General features: G+C 33.2%; 1 protein-coding gene across 1 annotated transcript in view; it reads right to left on the reverse strand.

The window, feature by feature from the left end:
* LOC106138050 (transcriptional activator cubitus interruptus) overlaps nucleotides 1-25,822 on the reverse strand; it is a 97,472-nt gene that overhangs the window by 57,771 nt on the left and 13,879 nt on the right. The window contains exon 2 of the mRNA XM_013339064.2: nucleotides 10,410-10,443. The gene's annotated coding sequence lies outside the window, so the exon portion shown is untranslated. The remainder of the gene's footprint in view (nucleotides 1-10,409; nucleotides 10,444-25,822) is intronic.

The raw sequence follows: 25,822 nt of genomic DNA on the forward strand, positions 1-25,822 counted from the left end.
TCATAATTTTTCTGATCTCTTCATTAATTTTAAACTTCTTGAACATAATAATCAAATACGTAGCTGTGCGCGTACGTAGCATATCTATGCGCAGTGATGGACGATCGCCTTTAACTGCACATATTTCTCATACTTAAGTGTTTGAACGTAGCTTAAGTAGTATTTTCTCGTTTTATGACCCAATCTTCTTCATGCAATAAAACCAAACTATACACTTACTGTTAATTTACGTAGCAAAAATACCTCGAATGGTGATTATCCAGTGGTATGATTTCGAATGGTATCAATTGTAGTTTTTATTCATAATTACTGGCTCTTATCTGCGACTTCGTCTTTTTTTATGAAATTTTTATTGCTTTTTTACTGTATAAAGTTATTTAGATCTAGGGGGATAAATATATCAGTAAAAAATTATAAGTTTTAAAAATAATTTCAAAAACTAAAACATTATCTTCATCATATTGTAAGTAATTTATTCATATTTAAAGAACTCAAAACTAGTCTTGCTCTCAAATAAAAAAGCATAACAAAAATCCCAACACTTCTCATCGAATCAAAACATAAATTTAATTAAAACTGTACAAAAGCTTAATTATGTCTTTTATAGTAACTCAGATACAATAACATTCATTTGCCATAATTATAGTGATGGGAAAGCAAGTTAATTACCCGAATCGACTTCGACAGCGTACCGGCATTCGGCAAAAAGTCGACAAATTGTCGCAAGTTGTCATTAGCACATACTGGAAATCGTCGCTTGGTGTTTACTAAAAGAGAACATGGGTCGAGGTTTATCATTGCGGTAAGAAATTCTCTTATACATTCACAATTTTTGAAGTCTGTTCTTGGACGGACGTATGTTTTTGATTATTTAATTGATGCTATTTTCGTTCCCCTTTATCATATTATAATTTTTATTCAAGATTGCTAAAAACGTTATTAAAATTATGTACGTTAAAGACTACTTTAAACTAAAAGAATATAGATAACTGCATCATTATGATAAACAAGATGATTTTGTCTTGTAACAAAACTGCCAAGTTAAACAAGTATCAAAATTAGTCTCCAGATTCTTAACATTTAACTTCCCAAATTCTAAATGTAAAGAACACAAAAGCAATTAAAATACTTGATGTCTCCATAAGGTATGGTTCATTAAGCATTCCCACAAACAAAATTGAAAACCCCAAGCTTAACCACGAGACACCATAAGTAGCGCATGAAAAAATTCCTAAGTAATTAATGAAGATGTGATTGTTTCGGACGTGACTGGAGCATTGTCCTCGGAAAGGGCACGCCGTCGTAATGAATCGATCGTAAAGCTCGATATCGATATATCGATACTCATTTTCATTGAATGAGATTTACGATGTTTGTGTATGCAAAATCAGAGTATCGTGTTTCATCGGCCATTCAAAAATCGAATTGTGAATTTTGAATGCGTTCGATTAATAAGGTGTTTTCTTTTTTATTGACTCGGCTTTGCAAGCGTCAAGTCATTTTAAGGTTTTATAGCGGTTGGTATTGGCAGCGGGTACAATTTGCATGTATTTTGTTTCGCTGTTGTGATATTTAATACTTACTTGGGTTTGTTTCAATCTATTTACACGGGAAAATGTCTCAGTTATTGTAATTTTTGAAACATAAAGACGCAAACTGCACATCTAAACTGAGACAGGTCACATTTTTTTAATGAAATATAGGTAAAGACTCTTGGTGTTATGACAAAAACGAATCATTCTTACACGAAGTAGTAATAGGTTACTATTGCTTTCATCATATTTATTTGATTTGAAATTCACAAATATTATGAAAAATATTCAGGTATTTTTAACAAATAAAGGAATATGATTTCCTTTTTATTCAATGAATATGTTTGAATCGAGGTGTAACAAAATCATCGATAAACAAATTCAAGATGGTCCATCCCTATTTCCAAATCGAAAGACGCGCATGCCGACGCTCTTAATACGGTTCTTAATAGCGATTTAATTGTTTTTAGCCGCCGAATCTCCAATGTCTTCCCGGAACCCACACCCAAAATACAAGTACTGGTTCTGGTTCTGGTCTTCTGCCAGACGTCAGATTTTATAACATTGTTGATATTTGTTTGTACGATACTTTGTTTAAGGATAATTAGACTCAATAGAATTCAGGTGTTATATCCATATAACTTTGTCTACCTGGGTACTCCGATAATGATAAAGACATGATATATGTGTAAGTCAATAACAATTAAATCTTGAAAAATAATTTCTTAGTGATCCAGTATGGGGGACAAGAGACATAGTTTTAAGCTATTTTAATACCTACTGATGCTTCTTCGAAACCAGATTATATTTTTTTAATATTACATATTATTAAAAGTTTTCTTCATATCCATCAACGGATTATATACATATATACATACATATGTATATTCACGGTTATATCCCTTGCGGGGTAGACAGAGCCAACAGTCTTAAAAACACTGATAAGCCACGTTCAGCTGTTTGGCTTAATAATAGAAATGAGATTCAAATAGTGACAGGTTGCTAGCCCATCGCCTAAAACAAGAATACCAAGTTTATAAGCCTAAGCCTAAGCCCGAACGAAAATGAATGGTCTTATTCTTCTTTTATTGATGCCGGGAACCACACGGCGCTACGAAATGAAAAATGTTGTGTAAATAAATATTCCAATATTGAAATTTAAAAAAAAAACTTTTTAAATCTCCGTAGTAAATATCCATAACACAAATATAATCTAAAATTTATGTTGACAAAACTATTTGAAATTATTATATTACAATCCAGTATATAGTATAAGCGAATGTAAATACAGCGTTTATCTCATTAATAAGCTATAATCAGGTCTTGAGTTACGGACATTCTGACACACCTCATTTTAAAGCAAATGCGACACATAAAGCTATAATACTATAATTTTATTATATTCGAAAATCTATTTCAAAATAATTTTATTGATATTTAAAGATATCCAATCATTATTTCAATAACACATTTATGATATTCTAAATTTCAAAATCAAAGAAATTTCAAAATTCGAGAAAAATTTAATCTGTGTCTTTGTTCCCGTGAAAAAAAAAACATTCGAATTGTTTAATTTCAAATTGCGAATAGATAAGTGCCTACTTAATTTATTTCATTGTCAACCATGGTGAGATATAAATCCTTGATTGCCTAATGCGATTCTTAATTTAAAATCAAATGACAATTAATTCAGGCCACGAAACGATGCCGAAACTGTCATAATACGGCATTAGAGTGCACAACCACGGAGTCATTCCTGCCGTATTACCGATAAGTCAGAACAATAGTGACACATTAATATGGCCTCTACTCGATCAGACGTGTGCTTGAACGCGAATCGGCTAATTAGAGAGCTGAGGCGACATATTTGCAAACCACATTGACTCAGAATTGTATGGACTTCTTGCAACAATCAGAGATGTTCATGAATGCGTGTTTTTATATGTATGTAAGGTGTGTCGTATAGATTTTATTGCCAAAACAAAGTGGTGTTTTAGTAATAAGTGTTCAAATTTTATTTCATTCCACCTAAGAACATGATATCTGTTGTACTTGTGAAAATGGCAACCACTTAACAAAAAGTATATAGACAATATCCAGGGCCAAAAGCTAGGTCAAAGGCTAGGTACTCCCCATGCTTTTCTCTTGATCTGATAATATAATGAAATACTAATGAATCGACTTATATTATTTCAATAGCTGGTTACGATTCTACATTTTTCATGTCGACCTGTGCCGCATATCATCACGACAACATAATAAACAATTGTAACGACCTCACCGGCTAGGCCTTTCATCGTGGACTTAGCATTCGCGGGGCGCCGCGCTAGGCCCTCATAAATTACAATGAGGCCCAGCCATATGGCCCTATCGGACGCGCACCAAAGGAGGTGCGTGCGTCCGGCTAGATTAGTCTAGGAACCTAGCGTTAGGATTAATATTTTAACTTATTTAAAGAGTGTAAATTTAAAATGTGGCTCCCGGCACCAATACAAAAAAGAATAGGACCACTCCATCTTTTTCCGATGGATGTCGTAAAAGGCGACTAAGGGATAGGCTTACAAACTTGGGATTCTTCTTTAGGCGATGGGCTAGCAACCTGTCACTAGTTGAATCTCAATTCTATCGTTAAGCCAAATAGCTGAACGTGGCCATTCAGTCTTGTCAAGACTGTTAGTTCTGTCTACCCCGCAAGGGATATAAACGTGACCATATGTATGTATGTATTTAAAGAGATGGTCCTATTACATTTAAGTGCCCGGAAACACGCTAATATAATGGCTAATGAGCTTGGGATTGTTCTTGTAGACGATGTGCAACCTGTCACTATTTAAATTTCAATTCTATCACCAAGCCATACAGCTGAACGAGGCCTTGCAGTCTTTTTGAAACTTTTTGTTAGCTCTGCCTATCCCGCCAGGGATGTAGATGTGACTGTTGGTATGTATTCATCTTAAAGGTGCCCATATTTGAGCTTTCCACCTTATGTTTACTCAGCTATCACTAGTATTATAATTTATTTATTTTTTAAGTTTTTCGTGGTGTCAACTTATTTGACGCATACCACTGAGTAATTACTGCATACACTGAGTTCGCATTCCTCCAAACTGTTTTTCACTACAACTCATCATAAAGATTGTAATACGTTGTTCGCTTGTAATATTATATCTTCTAGTATATAACAAGCGTGTCAAATAGATTTGCCAAGCTAATAACACCATTCATATTTCGCCCGGCGAACATATCTATGTAATAAAGTTATTTACAATGCGAATTATGTATTTACAGAGCAATATCGTGAAATATATGATAATTGCTGTCGTCAAAGAGACATAGTAAGGTATATTTATATGTGTGTTATTTCCGCTCTTTCGGCCAAAATAGTTGAAAAGCTTTTAAAGTGTGTTTTTTTTTTGATAGATACCCATAACTTTTAATTTTGACTTGTTCTTGATCGCCAAATTTTCACAGATTTGTTGTAAACATAATCATAAAAATAAAAGCCTTTAAAAATGTACAACCTCACTCTTGATTATTATATATCTTAGAGTTTCCACCTTCGACATTTCTTCCGTACCTTCGCCATACCTTCACCATACTAGAAACATGATGGCTACATAACATTTTATGACGCTACCATATTTAAAGCAATCTCTTTTCTTTCGTCACCACACAAAGTATTAAACTATGGTTGTTATGACATAGTAATAATTATCTAATTAGACATGCCAATTTTTCAAAGATTTACCAATGACATAATATTAATTAAAGCAACTACATATATCACCAAATGATTGGATATTGCAGACGCGTCGCCCCAGCTCATTCATAGTAACGCTTTATTTATGTTTCACTACTTTTATGGCCTTTGCCCGTCGACTCCTTAATGGCTTAACGCCTGCGATTCGGTGTCTACAAAATTAACAGTCAATGACTTAATGATCACACCAAATTCTACCCTATCTGTTCAGACATAAAAACCAATTTAATTTATACATAAATAGAAACATATTTAGCCTTTTTGGTTACCGTATTCTCGACACGGGCAAAGGAAGTATTATGTATAAATTTCAACTCGAACATAAAATAGGACAATAAAACTATATTTTAAATAAACTTTAACACGTCTACCTAGTTCTAAGTATAGATTAACAATAAAATTTGTTGATAACAGCTAACGCTGAATATTAATTGGCTTTCAATCAAATAAATAAATATATGTACATGGAACAAATAACACAGATTGAGTTAGCCCAAAACAAAGTAAGTTCGAGAAATATATGGGATACTAACTCACCGATACTAGACTTCCCAACACTTATACAGGAAAAAAAACACCCAAGTCAACAAAACAACCAATCAGAAAAGTTAATTTTCCATCATGACCTGATCGGGTATTGAACTCAGGATCTCTTGGTTCAGACTCGAGAATCCGACAACTGCGTCGAACAGGTCGTCAAAATATGAACCCTTTTCAAAGTATTTTCATTACCATTTGATTTTGTTTCAAAACCATTAATTCGGTATAACGCTGCCAACACATATTTTTCCCAACTTAGCTCCATCACTATTAATCGAAAAGAATCATCGGATGGCGCGGAGCCAACTCGATTTTTACCGATACAGGATCGATGACGTATTTATATTATTTTATATTTATTTGCAGCTAGAAATAAAACGTTTCACTTTTAACTCGCTCTATTCCGTCGAGAATCGAATCGATAAAACAAATTGAGTGGTCTGTTTCTAGACTGAAGAACTTACGATTATTTTTGTTTTTATTTTGTTTCAATATGTGTTTACAATCCATTGGGCCATGTGTTTTACAGCAGAGTAAAATGAATATGGATGAAGCGAAAGAAGTGTGCAGTGATCGTGGCAAGTGGAACGATGTAGTGTCTGTATACCCCACCAGGAAAAAGGTGTGATTTTATGTATGCATTGTACACATTTAAGTAAACATCTAGCGCCCAGGTCAATCGGAAAAAAAATATTTCTGACTGGGAATCGATCCCGTATACTAGTGAGACAAAGGCAAGCACTTCACCACTGCGCCTGAAAGGCCGACATGATCCACCAATATCTACTATTTGACATGAAGACTTAACACTATTCTTCGGAGCAACCGTTAAAATATGAATGAATTACAAAATCATTCAGAAGCCTTGTTAACATACGTACATGTATTCATTACACAAAATATTCACGTAACTAGATGATCCGTAGAAAATTCCTAATGTTTGTCTATCTGTCACCGTGGACTGATCGCCGGAACTGATCGGACATTTCAAAATATTTCAACAATGGACCAGCCTTCGGTACAGGCGTAGCAAAAATAAAGAATGTATAAAGGCAGTGAACATGCAAAGCGAAAATTTCAAAGTAGAATTAAAGATATTTTAGAAATGGAACGTATGGAACTATTTATTAAATCAAGTTTACTTTGATTTTCTCAGACGCCATTAAAATAAGCTACTTGTTTTATGTTTTATAACTCTATCGTTACTTTCAATGAATTAATAAACAGTACGTATGATTTGGCTGCTGGAGCTATGTTACTTGACATTTGAAAATATGTTTGAACATCCCTCCGAATAATCTCTTTGGAGTTGTATCATAAGAAATGAGCTATTGTTTCTGTACTTTCCATATTCTGTTGTACAAGTAACAATGGTTGATTTGAAAGTCTTCCTAAAGTTGAAGAAAAAATCTTACAATAACTGTTTTAGAGAGACCCAAAGACGAAGCAAATTAAAAAACGAAAGTAAAGTTACTACCTCTACAAAATTACATACTTATTTATTATGAATCACGTCTTTATCCCTTCCGGGGTAGACAGAGCCAGAAATCTTGAAAAGACATTAAGGCCACGTTCGCAGCTGTTTGGCTTAATGATAGAATTGAGATTCAAATAACAGGTTGCTAGCTATTGGTAAACAAACATCTACATACATTTATCAAGTCCCTCAATTTTTTTCTGTCTGTATGTGTGCGCAAAAAAAAACAATCACAAAAAATTAAATCATCAAAGCATATTAAATGTATGTATGTCATTCCAAACTTCGTTGAAGTTAAAATTTTAAATTTACTAGGTATTTATTATTATAAAATGACGTAGATTTGTGAAATGCGATTATAGTATGGAACAGGTGACAGTTAAAAAACTAAAAAAAAATGCATCCCGTAAAAACACTTTATTTTATTTTTTATTTGTACCCATTTATGAGTGGTTTGGTCAAATTGTCTTCTAGCAATATGTTAACCACAACTTGGCAATTTCATCTGTTTCAGTTGAATCTGTCTGCGGTTTAGCGAGTTCACGGTTAGTTTAACTAAAAAAAAACTATTCTATCGTCTAACCACAACTAAGCAAGTTAACTTTGTAAATTAACTAAGTGGTTACAAGATCATTTTAAGACTTAACTACTTAACTGATATGCGATCGGAAATATTTTGTTATTCGTTAACTGGTTTAAAAAAAATCTATTTATGACATCTTAACTTCTCCTTATTTTCAAGACTGTTGGATCTGTCTACCCTGTAAGAAATAGAGACGTGATATCCTTTAAAATATTCACGGTAATTCTTTGTCTTGAAATCTTTGATTGTTAGGATATTTAGTGATATTGTGTATCCCATTTTTAATTATTTATTTCATTTATCAATTAATCCTGGTGTGGACTACACTTTAACATAAATATCTAAGCGCCTTAAAAAATTAAAAGCTAGTATTAAACGCTGAATCTAATGTATTAACTTAATAGTTAAGACAGAATAGCATGCGTTGGAAAAAGGCGAAGGTATGAAAGAGGACAATAAATCGTGTGTCGCAGCCTTTATCTGGTTTCCGAGAAATATCTCAAAGGCATAGACTCAGGTATGGTAAACCCTATAGACCCCATAATGGAATGCAACGGGTCGTGATTTTCAAAACTTAAAAATACATATTTGAATTTAATTTCGTAAAATTCATTTAAAGGTACTTCAATTAAGAAAAGTTGTATTTTTGTATGTATAATATTTCATGTAATTTCATGAAATAAAGCTTGCGCATAAAAAGATGCATTTATGTAGCAAAAGAAGTATGCAGGGATCGTATTGAGTTGATGGATGCCTTTCTTCCTTTCTGCTCCAGGTATCACAGAAAGAAAGGAAAGGCAAGCAAGTAGCAATATGTAGGCTCTGTCTAGCCCCACGCGTAAGAGGCGTATTTATATGTATGAAATTACACTGTAGAAATTGCAACGTTGCTAAGTGAACAATATAATCCCATTACACTCTCAAACACGATCCAACACCTAATATAACTCACAACAAAATGCATTGGCGTGCAAAAAAAAACAACGCACATCCGGCGAGTACTTTTTGAAAAATTATAACGTTAACAGATATAGCACTTTTTAAAATATTAGAATTATTGTACGTTATAATGTCAATATTCTACAGCTCTTTTATATAATGATTGCAATGCAACTACCACTAATTTGCTGTGAATTTCTCGTGATAATAAATTCAAAGTAGACAATTTTAATCAAACTGTTCTGACTTTCATAATATTTCAAACAATTGAGAAAATAATGTTTTACTTAAAATTTTCATAAAATAAAGTAGTTTGTTTAACATAGATAAAATAATCCCTGCCTTTACTATGATTGACCACATCTGTACCCTCGTTATTTGAAGACATGGCAATGGCCGCGCTAAATGAACCCGGGACACGTAAACAAACAGGGATGATTTGATCAATCTGACATTCTCACTTGACAATTGGTATGAATAACAAATCATTTTGAATTAGAAGTGATGAAACTATATGATGACTGCTCGAGTATGCCCGCGGCTTCGCAAGCGTAAAAAGGAAAAAAACATGTTAATTTTGTCCTCGCGAGAATTTAAGCAAATTCACTTTTTATAAATAAAGTTAAGTTCTTTTACGTGAAACCACGTCTCCGTCAGCGCAAAGTAACAATAATGAGGTAAATATTTACAAGTATTTATTACGCATTGTTTCCTTTTGTATCCTTTCCTGAATTTCTGTTTATTTATACCGAATCAGTCCCTTACATTGTATAGCATACAATAAGTCACGCGCGCGTTTCTCATATAGAGAGTGTTTGGGAAATCGAACCGTTTTCTGAATAAATACTGCAAACCACAGAGCTTGAAAGTGGAGGAGGTTTTCTGCTCTGTGTTAAGGGTACCTACCAAGAATTTTAGACTTGGAGGCAACAAACGAAAAAGTCTTTAAATTTCTAGGAAAAAAGACAGTCTCTTTTTGAATTCTTTACACCAAATCTAAAAACTGTTAACTGACCGTTTGACACCCATCGAACATTAAAATAGCATTCGATTTTCCTAAGTATCTGTAAAATTTTATCAAGAAAAATTAATTGGTTCAATTATGAATAAATGCAATATAGGTAGGCATCTATAATCATTATATTTCTTAACATTGAGTACTAAAGCTGCTTAGTAGCTGTCGTGTACCTGAGAGATAAGAAGTGGCTAATTGTCAGTTATAAGTAATTAGTACTTGTTACAAGTTTAACAAGCAAGGTAAGTACAGCATGTTGAACCACTAAATAATGATGTTTAAAAGAAAATATAGTACAAGTACTTGCTAAGTAGGTAAGATTACTTGTTGCAGTGTTTACAGACGAAAGATGCTATTTTTGGTCAACTTATGTTCTGAGTTTGTTATAATGTTTTTGATTTGTGGTTAGTTCATAATTAATTTCACATTGTAATGATTATCCCCGCTGAAAACTGAAATAACAGCCCAAATAATCTCAATGTGAAAGTTTCTGAATATATTTTTAGCCAGTTTTTCCGGAACTGTAAATTTGTATAATTATTTAAACTACTTGAAAAACTTACCACTAAAAAATTACAGCATCACAACCACCTGTATCTGTAAAAAAGAAAATGTTTCGTAAATAATAAATTTTATTAATGTTTCATATTTGAAGTAATGAATAAATAAATATCAGATTGGTGCTTTTTGAATAGGACCTCATTTCTTTTACATTGATGTCGTTAACTAATATGGAATTTTTCTTGTAGGCTATGAGCTAGCAACCTGCCACTACATCGATCTCAATTTCTCAGACCTTTCAGTCTTTTCAAGACTGTTGGCTCTAACAAGTCCGCAAGGGATATAGACGTGATCATATGTACATATGTATGTATTACGCGAACAGTCATAGACATTTATCAACAAAAAATGTGTAATGCAACTTTACTTTCTTAGAAAACTTATAGCTGTATTTAACAATTTTAACAGTCTCTAAGCTTAATATCTTTAAAGCTTTTTACAAGTTTTCACTGTAAAATTTATATTTTATCTAACCACTAACCAAATTAGTCGAGTCTTTCATCGACATGCGAAATATATGACCACAATACGTCCGAGTGGATAGATTTATATCGACGATAGCACTAACAGGATATATTTATATATTCGCAAATATCTTCCAGACAGACAGGTCCTGGGGTCATAAACACATTGAGAAACAAGACGCGACAAGCCAAGGTACTGATTACAAAGAGTGGGTTTAACAAAGGTATTGGTGTAGTTGTAAAATTTCTAAGAGATCTCACAACTGGGTTCAGTTTAATAATGGATCCAAAATTTTTTATGTATGCTATTTTACTACATAGTATAAAGCGTAGTCGCTTACCGCGTCTGTCCAATTGGTGAGTAAGAAACCCTGTATAACCCTGATACATAGGTAAAGAAACATTGTGCCAAGATACGGAATAGTGACACTTTTTCCATTTAATATAAAACCTTTTGATTGTCTGGAAGAAATCCCGATTGGGAAGTCCGCCATTGTACATATTCTTCTTAATCCAATGACTGTTTTCTAATTTGTTAGAATTCTTTTTATGTGCAATTAACAGCTTCCTAACAAACAAACCTTTAAATTTATGACACATAAGAAGAAGCAATATAAGAAATAAGAAAAAATATACCTCTTCTATTGATTTTCTTAGGCCGCATCTACATATATAACTTTTTTCAGAATTGTTTACCATTGGGCATATGAACTAGTGTAAAGCCGAGATATGTAGCTAGCTTAGAAATTCCGTACAATGTCAACCCTATTAGTGCGAGCCAAAGGCCCACTAACCCTTGTAATTAAAGAGGACGAGTTGAGAAATAAAACAATTAGTATATAGAAATACATACATCTGCCAAAGCGAAATATACTTTCATCGCGTCGCAATAAAGAATTTGCAACGCAATATGTTTCTGGATCAGCGTGATAAGTTCCCGATTCGTTTATTTAATTGAATTACACCAGTGAGGCTAACAATTATCACAATTTGTTGGCCTCACTGGTGCTTTATTGTACACAATGCATCAGAAGATGAAGTGGAGGAGGAGAGGAGAGCGTGGAGAAAGATTTATTTTATTGTAAATTTGAGTATATTTTACCACAATCTTCGCAAGCAAAATAGCTTCTTACATTTTCCCCATACATACATCAATATTGCTCACCATCAGAGCCATCGTTCTTGAATAGATTCAAAATCCCAATGTATTCTTAACAGAACCAGCTTTTCTTCTGCACTGTCAATGTTCTGTGACTCGGACGAGTTTATTTCCGAGGATAAGATGATAAATAACCTCGGGTCCGCTTTTTACACAAGATGTCATTATCCAGCCGCGTCTATCTGGGAAAGGCACTCGATTAAGGATCGTAAAGAGATGCTGTTACCTCTGTGGTATGAGACAAAGAATTTTATTTGCAAAACATATCTACACTTATATAATGAAGAGAAGAGATTTCTTTTTTTTCTGACTATTAAACTCAAACTGTTCATTCTATCGTCTCCTACAAAATTAACAACAAAATTAGAAACTTTTTGGCCTTCATACCAATTCTCGGTTAAAAAGACTTCAACGATATAGCAATAAAAAATTGTGACTTCGTATCTCATGCTTGGCTAGGCATAGACACTAGATATTTAATATTCTTTTTGAGAATAGCAACTCTAAGTATTACGTCACTTGTATGTATGACAGCACAGCAGCGTAGCGTATGAATAATCGTGTGAGACTTGATTAGTGGAAGAGTACTAGTGTTTTTGTAATGTCATCACATTATCCAAATAGATGATAATCATCATCCTGGCATTAATCCATCACCTCTTTTTAGAGGAGCCTGGATTCTCCTGTAACTATGATCCTGAAGTGAGGTAAGTCATCATATCAGCCGTAGGAAGTTCACGGCTGAACATAAACCTCATGAATTTAACATTCCCCGCAGACTTCACCAGGTCGTGGGTCCATCTCGCGGAAGGCCGTTCTACTTTAAATTTATACATAGTGAGAAGTGAGTTAGTTATACGTAGCGAATACCCTTATTACCTACATAAGAACCTACCTCAGTTCGAGTCACGGTTACACATCCAATTATCTAAGTGGTTAGTGTCCTCACGCTATTTTCTTTTATCGTAGGCGCGCTAGCTATCAAATGAATGTTCTTACTTAAATAAAAAAATGTCGCCGATACCTCGGTGGGATTTGAATCTGTGACTTTGGAACGGGCGCACTTTTTTGAGATAACTTAACCTCTTAATCAAAATGGACGCCGAATCTTGATTGTCCAATCAAGATGACTTAATCTTAAAGAAATTTAGCACCCATCATGCTTGACCATAAATCCCGCGGCGCCTATTTAGGAAGACTGCATTCTAAACGATCGTATTGCTAAAGTCTGGTCTAGACAAAGACTAAGTAGGATGTAAGTAATATTAACATTTTAACTGAAAAAATATATACACATATATTATATCAGGTCTCTATCCCTTACCGGGTAGACAGAGCTTATTGTAACAAAGCTAGCTGGTTTAATCATATAATTCAAATTCAAGGATATTGAGAAGTTGCTAGCTTATCGCCTTAAAGAAGTGTAGCAAGTTTTTTAATCTTTCTCTTGTTTGACTGAGACAAGAAATACCTAACACACACACACATTCACGGAATAGACAGAGCCAATATCACGAGACTTGAAGACCTCGTTGAAATAGATGGTTTAATGATGAAATTAAATAAGATTTTAAATAAAGATTGAACTGAAATCAACGCAAATCCAATATTATCCAATTTTGAAATAGTTTATACCGACTTATTTTCTCAAGACTCGTTCTTTCTTTTAGTGTTAAAACACAAATAATTCAACAAAAAACATTAATTACAAGCCCTTTAGTTCTAAACAGTACGACCGGTTCTTGAAGGTGCAATGTTACCTCTAGATATTTCTAGATAGCAGTATCGGGCCCTGTAAGATCTTAATCTGGAGATGTATTAGCGCTGTCCTTTTCTTGTAGGTTAAGTTGAAAGACAGTGGCGTTTGTATTACTTTGAAATTATCCTTATTTTTTATTTGTTCCATGCTATAGCGGAAATGATTGTTTTCTTTTTCCAAGAAGAAATTGTAAATGTCAAAAGATAAATTAGATTTATTTGATGTATGCATGTGTATACTTTTTAAATTGTCCTGTTTCAAGTGATAAGTCGTAAAATCATAATGCGTTATCCAATATTTCATGAGGTCAAATTTCAATAAAAAATTGAACTTTTTTCACTTACGTATCTGGTTATAGGTGTTGTATATGTATACTCGTATGTATTACTCATTACATACATATGGAAATAAATTCAGATATAGAAACAAGTTGATTTTGCTAACAGCCTTTCATTTAAACTATCTTATATAGTTAAAGAAATGCCAAGACCTTAGACGTCAATTAAAAACTTTGTAACTTTGTTCATAAGTTTTATGTAGGAAAAAATAAATACCTATCTCTTAAAAAAAATGCCTCCTTCAAAACTCGCTATCGCCTCTAACTTTGACCACTAACACCGACGCTCCATACGAGTTCCTTAAACACTTATAAAGCATTGTGCTGGCATTTAATTAACCCTACAAGATTTATAGCACTCAGAGCACCAAGTGTCATTGGTGATATAGTGGCCCGAGCGGAGTGGCCCGAAGTGGCCCAAACCTGCCCCGGAATCGATTAAATATTGGGGTTAATTGAAATATTACATTATGATGTATGGATGGATTAACGAATGGTAATGTATTTTTTATTGCTTGATACGATTTTAATGATATGCAATAGTTGTTATTATTGTTAATGGTCGGATTTTCAGCTGTTTCCGTGGTTATGTTGACGTAAAAATATCGGTCTCGTAATTACTTTATTTTTCTTTTAGTATTAATATATAGAGGTAGTATAGTAATAGTGGAAAGAGGTAATCTCTGCCTACCCCTCCGGGAAAGAGGCGTGATTTTTATGTATGTATTAATATATAGTTTCTTTACTTGATTTAAGGTAACGAAAGAATGAGCGAAAAATTGTTTCGTATAGAATAATTTTGAAAACTTTCGCTTTCCTCCTAATAATTTTCATCAAGACATTTTTAAAGCAAGTTAAATAATAATCTTTACACATTTTTATAATTCGACACTTTTATGTTTTATTTTTTAAGTGCAATAAAGCGTTTACAAATAAACAAAAACTAATCTAACCAGAGATAGTGACTGGTTGCAAGCACATCACCTTAATAAAAATTCCCAAGTTTGTGTTAGCCTTGATTGACTTTTACAATATGCCAAGGTAGAGAACTTTGCTTTTACCTTGCTACCATACGAGCATACATAAAGCATTTATCTAATACAAAATATCGATTCAACTCCACTGAACTCATTGAAATTGATTACAAAATCGTTTTATATGCAAAACACTTAGGTTAATAATTACTTATGTGATTGGCAGTTATTTATATTACTTCTATAAAACTCATAGGCTTTTTGATCGCGGTATCGCCCCAAGCTACATCTATTGATGTAAAAATACATCGTTAATCGTTAACTCAACGTGTAATAATAACGACTTGTTTCCTGGTTTTTTAAAATGATGGATCATTTCATCAGAAATTGAAGTGACAATCGAATAGGCTTTAACTTATTATTGTAATCTTTTAATTTTGTCCAAGTAATTTCCTAATGCTGCCAAATTCTTGTTATTCCCGTTCCCGCGGGCATTTCGAGAAAGAGTACATTAGATTAGACTACCTACCTACCAAATTTTATCGCTCCAGACCCAGCGGTTCAGCCTGTTCGTTGTCTGACAGTCAGTCAGTCAAGCAGTCACTCAGTAAGGTAAAAGTTATTGTATAAATATTTTTTTTTTTTAAATGCTATTATTACCTTTCATATACTCTATAACCCTAAAACTATAACAGTTAAAATTCAGAGCCCAAAACATCTGTGACATTTTAACATTATTATTAAATAGTTACGGACGAGAAATAACGGCCACTTCATCTAATTTGTATAGTTATTGGTATTGGCACTTATTTATTCGCACCTGTCTTGAAAGCAGTAATTTTGAACAATTTTTCTTATCGTAAACTCATTTAGGTACAGAGGTATTATCGCTTTGAAAGCATTGAGTCTAAATAATTTTCATCATATTTTTGTGTATATTCTTTTGTAAAATATAAATAAAGTATATGAATGAAATTAAATTTTTAAATACACATTTTTAATCTATTCATCGACTGTGCAAGAAATGATTATGTTGCCATGGATCCTGTGACGGTCGTATTGACGAAGATTATGGAGGCGGTTAATATTGACCTTCTAACATGAAGTAAATGCTTTTTATAATTAAACTCTTGGGTCTTCTATAATAAACCGAGTACGTGTAGCGTCAAAATCTTTCTCCAGTTACCTTTGAGATCGAAATCATTTTATAAAAGGATAGAGAGAGAGAGCGACTGCTTTGCATATAAACACTTCATCTTAATAATAAATATGCTATTGATTGTAAAACTTGCTGTTGGTCATCCAAATATATAAATAAAAATAAAATAAATAAATAATAAAAATACTTTATGGATCAAGGTTTCTTGTCTTAATTTTTCTGCGAGACAGACATACAGAGTCTTATTTCTACACTCACAGTGTTTTGCGCCTAACTACCTGACCAATCGATGTGACAGTTTTCGTTTTTTTGAAACTTCAGGTGTACATGATTGACTACCTCGGTTCTTGTTATGGAAGGTGATTCATTAAAGTAAGGCTTTTTTTTAATTAACTTAGTAGTAGTAGCCAAGGGCTGGGTCACATTGACACGTAGATTATGATCCTAAAAAATCCTAAACACAATACTGATCTTATTTGGGGCTAACTCAATCCGGTATATATTTATTTATCATAGACAAACAATAAATAATCTTGCAGATGGAAAATTACGATCAGCGAAAAAGGATGCCGGGATCGTTGCAAGTGGAAAGTCTGTAAAAATGTTGTTCCTGCCTACTCCTCCACGAAAGAGGCGTGATTTTATGTAAGTATTCATTATTTGCCTTCGGCCTCAAGTGAAGTCATACGTTAATGGCATCCGATATCGATGCAATCTGCCGATACCGGGACCACACGACGAGCAAAACGATTCGCGAGTGATAACGATGGATCGAATACGGTAATCGATTGAGACTGCTCGTGAAATAGGGTGTTATAGTACCTGCAGTGTAGGAATTCCGAACCGATCCTGCGAGATACAATGAAGCTTGCTTGTTGATTTATTTAAAGGGATAAATTAAGATGTGAAGTTAAATACATTCAAAAGACATGTCAGCGGTTAAATAGTTTTAGAAAACCGTTTGAACTATTTATAAGCTACTATTGCAGTTTGTACTTAATTAGTTGTTTTGATATAATATAATTTATTTTTAACATTACTTACAACATAAAGTTAGTTCAACAAACAGGACCGCTACTTAGTTGTATGCATTGAAATAAGTAACTTTAAATTACAAGTAAGTTTTCTGAAGTATAATTATTCATAGTAGTAGAATTTAAATAACCTACCTGTAATTTAAAGTTCTAATTTGGCGAATCAAAAAAAGGTTTACTCTAAGGAGCAAATAACTTATGCATACTACTTAATAGAACTATAATTATGAGTCTGATCGGACAATCACACATAATTAACCTATTGGCTTTGAATAACCTATGAATAACCACTCATATTTGACGGAATAGTGATGCCAACGTCTCAGAAATAATCGATAAATTAACTTTGTGATTTAACAGTGATATCAATTGTGACGACGACAGAAAAAGCTATAAATTTCATCAATGCATTGTTGTGAATTTTAATTTGATGTATTTTTATTTTTATATCAACTACCAATTATTATATTATATAATACCATTAATTTATAATGTAAGGTTCAAACTTCAACTAAAAAGCAAAAAATTGCACAGTTTTTCGACCGATTATCCGAGTATCAGTAGTTACATATAAATTATTTTATTATCAATATTTTTTTCTAAATCATGTTATAATAACATGACGTTATCCATTTATTTAAATTTTATAAAGAAATTATATTTAAATTCAATTCAAATTCAATAATTTTATTAATTTTATGGTATTCTCCATATCACATAATAATTGTCCTATCTTTTGGTTTCACAACATTGGTTGACGTCAAATAAATCCAGAATACTCCAGAAAAAATACAGGAGTCAAACTTTTTCAATAAATTAACACTATTCTACTAACAAAATAAATAAATCTATTCTACAAAGATATTAGAAACAAATATAAAATCTATTGAAGATGCAATATTTCTACAAATTTTAGTGATGGGAAATAGCAGAATTATCGATAAATCGTGTAGCTGATCGCGGGCCACACGTAGCGCGATCGTGCCCGAGCTGCGCCTGCGCGCGTTTATTAAGTAGTGTACGTTTCAATTGCTCGACGTGTGCTCGGTATATTTATTGCACCTTTTCAATGGCTGAATAGAGATAAACACATGTTCTGCCCAGATTAATGTTGTTTTTGTCGATAGTCGCGGTTACATTGTTGCTATAAAATGTTTTTGTTTGAATGCGATGGGCGAACTTTGTCACAATTTTTCGTTTTGTTTTGTCATTTATTTTATGTGACTTATAGTGAATCTCAAACGTATATCTTAAACTCTATTCTATAAAAATGAACATGACCTTTCAGTCTTCAGGTTGGCCGCTGGTGCTGTCTATCCTGAGAGAGATATACTTCTTGTGAATTTATGAATTTAGGTTGATCCGAACACCATGAAAGCACTGAATGTTCAATCGATCTGAGCAATATGTAGGTTTTAAGATATCACCTGTCTCAGATATAAATAAAGTAACAATTAAATGAAGTTTTCCGTGACACCAAAAACATATTTTAATACTCTTACAAAACGGTAAACGTAATTACAAGGCGCAAAAACGTCGATTTCGATAACATATTGAAGACATATTTCACTGAATTTATGAGAGAAACCTCTGATTAAATCGTAATTTACAGACCTCCATGTTGACAGATTAACACTTTAAAGCCTTAAGGTATACTTGTGAAAAAGAGGGTAAAATATTATAAAGTACTCCTTGTAAGAATAAATGGTAAAACGGTAATTAACTTACTAAAATATTTCGATCGAAATACAACATGACAGTTAAAAGCCTCCGCAATCCAAAATTATAGTGAAAAAGGAGGAATAAAAATAGTAAGAGAACAAAAAAGACTGTCGGCTCTGTCTACCCCGCAAGGGATATAGACGGGACTATATGTATGTATTATGTATAAGAGAAAAGATAATTTCACAAGTTTTTTATTGGGTTCTCATTGGAACAAAAAGAATAATGAGTCCGCTCTATTATAGTCAACCCTATACAATCAAGGGATTTGTATGATTCGCAAAAGTAAACGAAATGCATAATGCAATATATCAAACATTGTCCAAAAAAACTAGAAAAATATATCTAAGTTTTGATTCATTGCGTCAAATTTTTGGAACCAATCCCCAAAAAATACGTCACTTCAGTAATATATGTACGTATTTCTGTATTCTCGTTGTTTATACCCGGGCCGCCTCAAAACATGAAATTGCACGGAAACTGCATACAGCTTGTCTGAAACTGAGCACATAATTACGTAATCACTCAGGACCGATTAAGGGAACAATTTCGATTGAGCATTATTATTAAACAGGTTCTAAACACATGTTTTGGGTAAGGGTGTTCGGATCCGGGGTTCGATTATTACGCAATCAAAAGAGTTCATACACACACATTTTACATCTTTATCCTTTACGGAGTAGACAGAGCACAGGTTTGCACTAGTGCTTGGCATAATTCAAGGACTTAATTAAAGAATTGGAATAAGAATCAAGTTGCTATCCCATCGCCTTGTTGAAGAATTCCAACTTTATAATTCTTTGTTATTTATTGGAATATCTTAAGTCAAACTGTATAATTACATTTTAATTTTGATATATAAATTTATTTTATATCGCTTATCAGTAATGATTTTAAAGAAAAGTCCAGTGGTAAAAAATTCAAATTCTTACGTTTCTTGTAAAATTTTTTCTCAACTAACAATGTATTCTGTATTTTATAAAATAAACCTTTACATTTCCTTACTCCAAGCTCAAGTTTCAACAATAACCAAAACTGCAAACGAGATGCAAGCTGAGTTTTTGCGAGTCAAGCTTTCCAAGATTCAGAGTGGCACGATTATAATGAAGCCATTACGGACAAGAACAAGCTTTTGGAAGCTCCGAGCAAGCTTTCGGTGGAAAAAATGGCCAAATCGCCGGAGGGATCACGTCGACAGACATGCTGTCTTGCCAGCGTAGAAAAAGAATTATGTTTTTTAAAACGCATTTTGCATCATAAATAATTTCTACGAACTTGTAGTAAGAGTAGTTTATTTCATAATTCTTTTAGAAAACGAAGATATAACAGTGTAATGTATTTTGAGTAATAACTCTCTCTCTATAATAATACTCTCTCCCTATAATAATAATAATAAATATATATATATAAATACGGTCAAATAAAAAGGTATATACGGTCTCGGCTAAGGTGTACAAGATCGTAGGTCAATCCCCTTTAAGAATTTTGATGATATAATAACGTACACATTCAGTTTATTTTCGATAGCTCTCAAAATATTAATTAATTGCTTCCTTATAAAGAAACGGCAACTCACGTCGTCATTACTCCAGGAACCCTTCTGAGCACAAATTAACAAATATAATGACAAAGCATAAAGTAAGAGCGTAGAGAAAAATATTTCTTAATCATCATACATCCGTTATTTGGACGTGTTTGAAAAGGTAAAGATGATTATTTCATTTCAAAATATAAGAAGGCATTGCGGAGATGTTTGTCTTTGTATAAGTTTGTATTATGGATCCCTTATAAAGGAAAAATATCATGAGCGTAGGTATATGAGAGGCTAATTACTTGGGAATCTTCTTTTAACCTAGCATATAAAATCTGATATTCAATCCAAGTTGGCTTCTGTCTACCCCGTCCTAAGAGACCTTCCATACTGGTCTGAAAATAACCTTGTTGATCGATCAAAAAATAATATTCAGTTTGACTTTCTGTTCATAGCATAACACAATTGGTCAGCTCAACCTTAACATCACGGAACAATTCATTAAAAATACCACATTAAATATCCAATTTTACCGACAGTGAGTATATTTTTAAGATTGTAAAAATTTTACATACTTATCCAACTCTTAATATTAATTGCAAAATGTTGTCTCGCAATATGTGTGTGTAATAATAATATTCTAAAAATGATTGATGATCCCGATCAAGCAGTGTCAACTTCACTATTTTAATTCCAGCATTCTTCAAGAACAGACCACGAAATTACCTTCGTCATCACGACCCCATCACACAAGTCATCAGAACATGTTAATCCAAGATCATTACGTTCGATAAAGACATGCGATGATTACCCTACAATGCTGGAGAAAAACGGCCAAGCGCGTGTCGTGCCAGGCGTAAGGTTCAGCAACTAAGTACTGTTAACAAAGAAAATTACATACATAAAAATTTTTGTAATGCCTAAAAGTAACTTTAAAACATGAACTTTATTTAAACGTTCTGGTCCTTCTAAAAAAGATAATATGTAAAATTTAAGATTAATGTTTATATACTGATAATTTAATACACAGAAATATAAAAAATATTATTCCCTTAAAAAGTAAAAATAAACAAATGATTAATCATGAACTATTTTTACGTTCAACTACAGAACCCTAAAATAAAATAATCAATTCGTGGGTACCATAAGAAAGCGACGAAACTACGCCCACGATGCCACAATCCGGCTCGAAGGACCATGGCATAATAAGGTAATTTGTAAACGAAAAAAACACTGGCATGGCACTTAATTAAGTCGATTGTCTCCGCTTTATATTCTGTGGCTATTAACAGATTTTTTCATCGTTGTATAGAAAAGGACTTGCCGAATGACTGACTCTACTTATCAAGTACTTGACTCATCAAATTATTTTCTAAAAATGAATTTTCAACAAAATCTATCAAGTAGTATGTAAATGTATCATATAATAACGTCTATATCCCTTGTGGGGTAGAGAGAGCCAAACATCTTGAAAAGACTGGAAAGTCACATTCAGCTGCTTAATGATGGAATTGAGATTCAAATAGTGACAGGTTGCTCGCCCATTGCCTACAAGAAGAATACCAAGTTTATTACCAATTTCCTTAGTCACGTATTTTAAATTGCCGGGAACCACACGGCACTAGTTTATTTTATTTCGACAATTTCAATGAAAATATGACGTTACGGAAGCCATTGACCGATTTTTAGCTTAATATCGTCTTGCTTTACTGAGTGACTGACAGACTAACAGACAGCGTACAGGCGCAACTAATATAGGTATAAAGCTCAAAGGCAAGTGCATCCCTTGAGAAGTATAAGGAATGGACTTGCCTTTGATATAAGATATGACGTCCTGAAACTTCCACCTCAATGGGATTCAAACGAGATTTTCATGGTCTGCGCCGTGAATTGAACATAATATAATACGACACTTTACCTTCACACAGCGGCAGTTCAATTCCACAAAAACAAGAACTAATCTAAACTAAATTATGTTCCCACTCTCCCATAGCCAGTAAACCCATTTAACGCGTGATTCCGTTTCGTAGTCACTCAGCGCTCCATATCAAAATCACATTAAGATGTCCAAAACCACATTACACGTACTTTAAACCAGCTATCTTGAGAACTACTAATAACTCAATCCTTACTAAATTATATAGAACTGGAGGGCCACATCACTATCATTACAGTCCGCGCGACTATGTGCGGTGCGACATTTGTTGTGTATCGGTGTGTACCAGTGTAAAAAATTATGTTTGATTATATTTTTTATAAAATACGAAAGATAGTGAATGAGGAGACATTTAAGAGGCTTCTAAACTGTCATAATTTTTTGAAAAACTAAATAGAAAGCGTTGCAAATTATTCTACATAATATTATTCGAAATCACAAAATGAGTGTATCCGCAATAGGCTTCAGATGTTTTAAAATATATTAGAAAAGATTCAAAGCGCAAGCGGTTAATAAATCTTAAAATGTCTGCAATAAACTCTAAAAAGACGGTGACCTCAAATACTGAACAATCGAAATCGTAATTGATACATAGAACTGACTCTGAAACAATTGATAAAGTGACAAGGGAAAAACAACAAACACATCGATCATTGCATCGGCGACCGCTTTATCAAGCCCACACATCGCCTCACTTACTTCAATCAATACAGTAGCCACTTAGCTCTCCTTCGTACTCGCTGTGTACCTATTAATTTGCGCACACAAATCGTGCGTACGTTCATTACATATATTCGTCACGTAATATATACCTGTTTCGTTCTCGGTTCTCGTTTTGTGCCACGCCCTAACGATTATTGTCGGGAAGAAAGCGAGCTCGCATTGTCGATAATGCTATGCCCAGCACTATGTAGTGTAGCTTTGTTTTCAACTCTTACGTTTTAATTTAAGGCTATTGAAGCTGTTTCTTCGGGCGTTTTATTGTGCGCTTGATTATAATAATAATTAGGTCCGTGGTGATTTATAATGGATTTCATAATTTATATCTTCTTTTAGTGTAAAAAGTTGTTTGTATTAGATACTTTTGAATTTTATGATACTTATAACTTATCTGCGTGTTTTGAGCTATCAACAATCATCTGATTAATAAATTGTATATGTTTTACTACTTATGCCATACAATAAAATAGAGTTCGTACTGTTTATAAAAAAATCTACTTAAATATAAATTTTCCCAGCCGATAACAATCAATAAAATCATTAAATTAATATCATGACTTTTGTGGAAGCTAATCAGCCAATTAGTCGACAATCTGCCTCGTCTGCTGTAATTTAAATAGATTAACATCGATATCGATAAATTCATATCTATGAGGCGAGTGACACTAATAAAATAAATTTAAACATGAACATTAACACACTCCTATACAAACAATTTTAATTAAAATTTTAGGTTTAAGGTTTTTCTTTCATGCCACTGAGATGCCAAATAAAGCCAAAGACAGACGAGGGATAGTTTTATCTTACTTTATATTGCAAGTATTTTATTACTTAACGTAACAATAATAAAATTCACTCGTTTATAAAAATCACATAGAATATATGCACCTACCATACAAAAATATCAAAACATGTGCTCAAAGCAAACTAAAAAACACGTGCTATCAATAAGTTGCATAAAAATAGTGGCAACATTACCAAAAGTATTCCAAATGCATTATTACGTCGATTCAGTGAGCACACAAGCAAATATTGACTGTTGAAGTTTGCCGTGACGGCTCGGCGCAGCTTACTGCCTACGACAATATTTGCTGTGCGCGCGCGCAAGTTCAGGGTTGCCAACAAGAACATTTTATTTACTTTCCTTTATTTCGTTGAAGTGTTAAACCAGGTTAACGAAAACATGATAAATAAATTTGGTTGTGCAGATCTCTTTTAAGTCACATCTCTTTTATGATGGAAATTCAAGGTTAGTGACAGGTTGCTAGCCCATCACCTAAAATAATATATTCCCTAGTTAATAGGCTAACGGGCGAAATGCTTATGACATAATTTTCGACAGATAGAAATATATCTTTTAATGCAATTTCTTTACTTTCTCCCTTCTGGATTACACCTCTTAGCTCTCCAGACATAACCGGGATAAGTTCCAGAATCGCAACTAATATTATAAATGCGAAAGTAAGTTTTTTTGTTTGTTTTCTCTTCACGTGTTTTTTAATGAAAGCGTTCTAGAAATTTTGGGTTAACATAAGTAAGTCTGCATAAGGACAAACATACTTAGTAGTACTTTTCATACCGGTAAAAACTAAAGGTCCCGTGATATTTGCAAAAAAATCTGTATTATTTTGTAGATGGCGCTAAATTGGCGCGGGCAAAGCTGCGAGTAATAGCTAGTAGAATTATAAATAAAAAATAATATCATACTAATGTTCAGCCATTACTTAAAACAGCTGCAAGCGTCGATGACATATTTGGTCGTAAGTCAGAAGCTACAATATAACGAGTTGTCATTTCAACAAATTGTCAAGCGTGTTTGTTTTAATTCCACGCTAAGGCGTGTTTACATAGGTGCAGATATATTATAGCAGAGCCTTATTTGTATTTGGGCTACGAATTTTATTATACACAATAGACTAGTGGTGTTTGATGAATTTTATGGTAAATGAGCGTGAACTTTAGATTGAGATAAGAAGTTTCAATATAGACACTAAGGAGTTTTATTTTAATGATTTTGTTGGGATAAATTTTTACCCGATTAACATACACATGTAACATCTGAATCCAATAACAAAAATTCTTTGTACATACAATTCAATCAACAATCACTGTCTTGTCTATTAAGACCTTTATTTAATATTTTAATCATCGGTACTTTCAATATTTTGACCTCATATTGCTTACGGCCATACAGACTGAGTTCAAATACAAATCATATCATATCAAATTTGCAACAAAAGGTTCGATAAGCATAATTCCATTTTGCATTTCCTTTCTAACGTGTTCTAACTTCGCTTTTCAAAATCGATCAAAAATAACACCAATTCCAAAAATCATAGTAAACAAACGGATGAGAAATATCAATACGCTACTGTTGGGCATTGCGTTTCTCAAACATTAAACATATTCCCAGAATCTGTTTTAGTACTCCTCCGATATATTGTGGGCAAACTTTATTTAACTACCGGTCTATGACTGAGAAGCTGTTGAAATTTGAACTCTATTATTTAGTGATAAGGTTGTTTTTAAGGAGAGTTTGCAAGTTAAGCATTTGTGGTCTCTAATTGACGAGTAGGTGTCGGCAGGACTGAATGGGATGTATTTCTGGACTAAGTTTGTA

The sequence above is a fragment of the Amyelois transitella genome, chromosome 25 (genome assembly GCF_032362555.1).
Source record: "Amyelois transitella isolate CPQ chromosome 25, ilAmyTran1.1, whole genome shotgun sequence".
Taxonomy (NCBI): Eukaryota; Metazoa; Arthropoda; class Insecta; order Lepidoptera; family Pyralidae; genus Amyelois; species Amyelois transitella.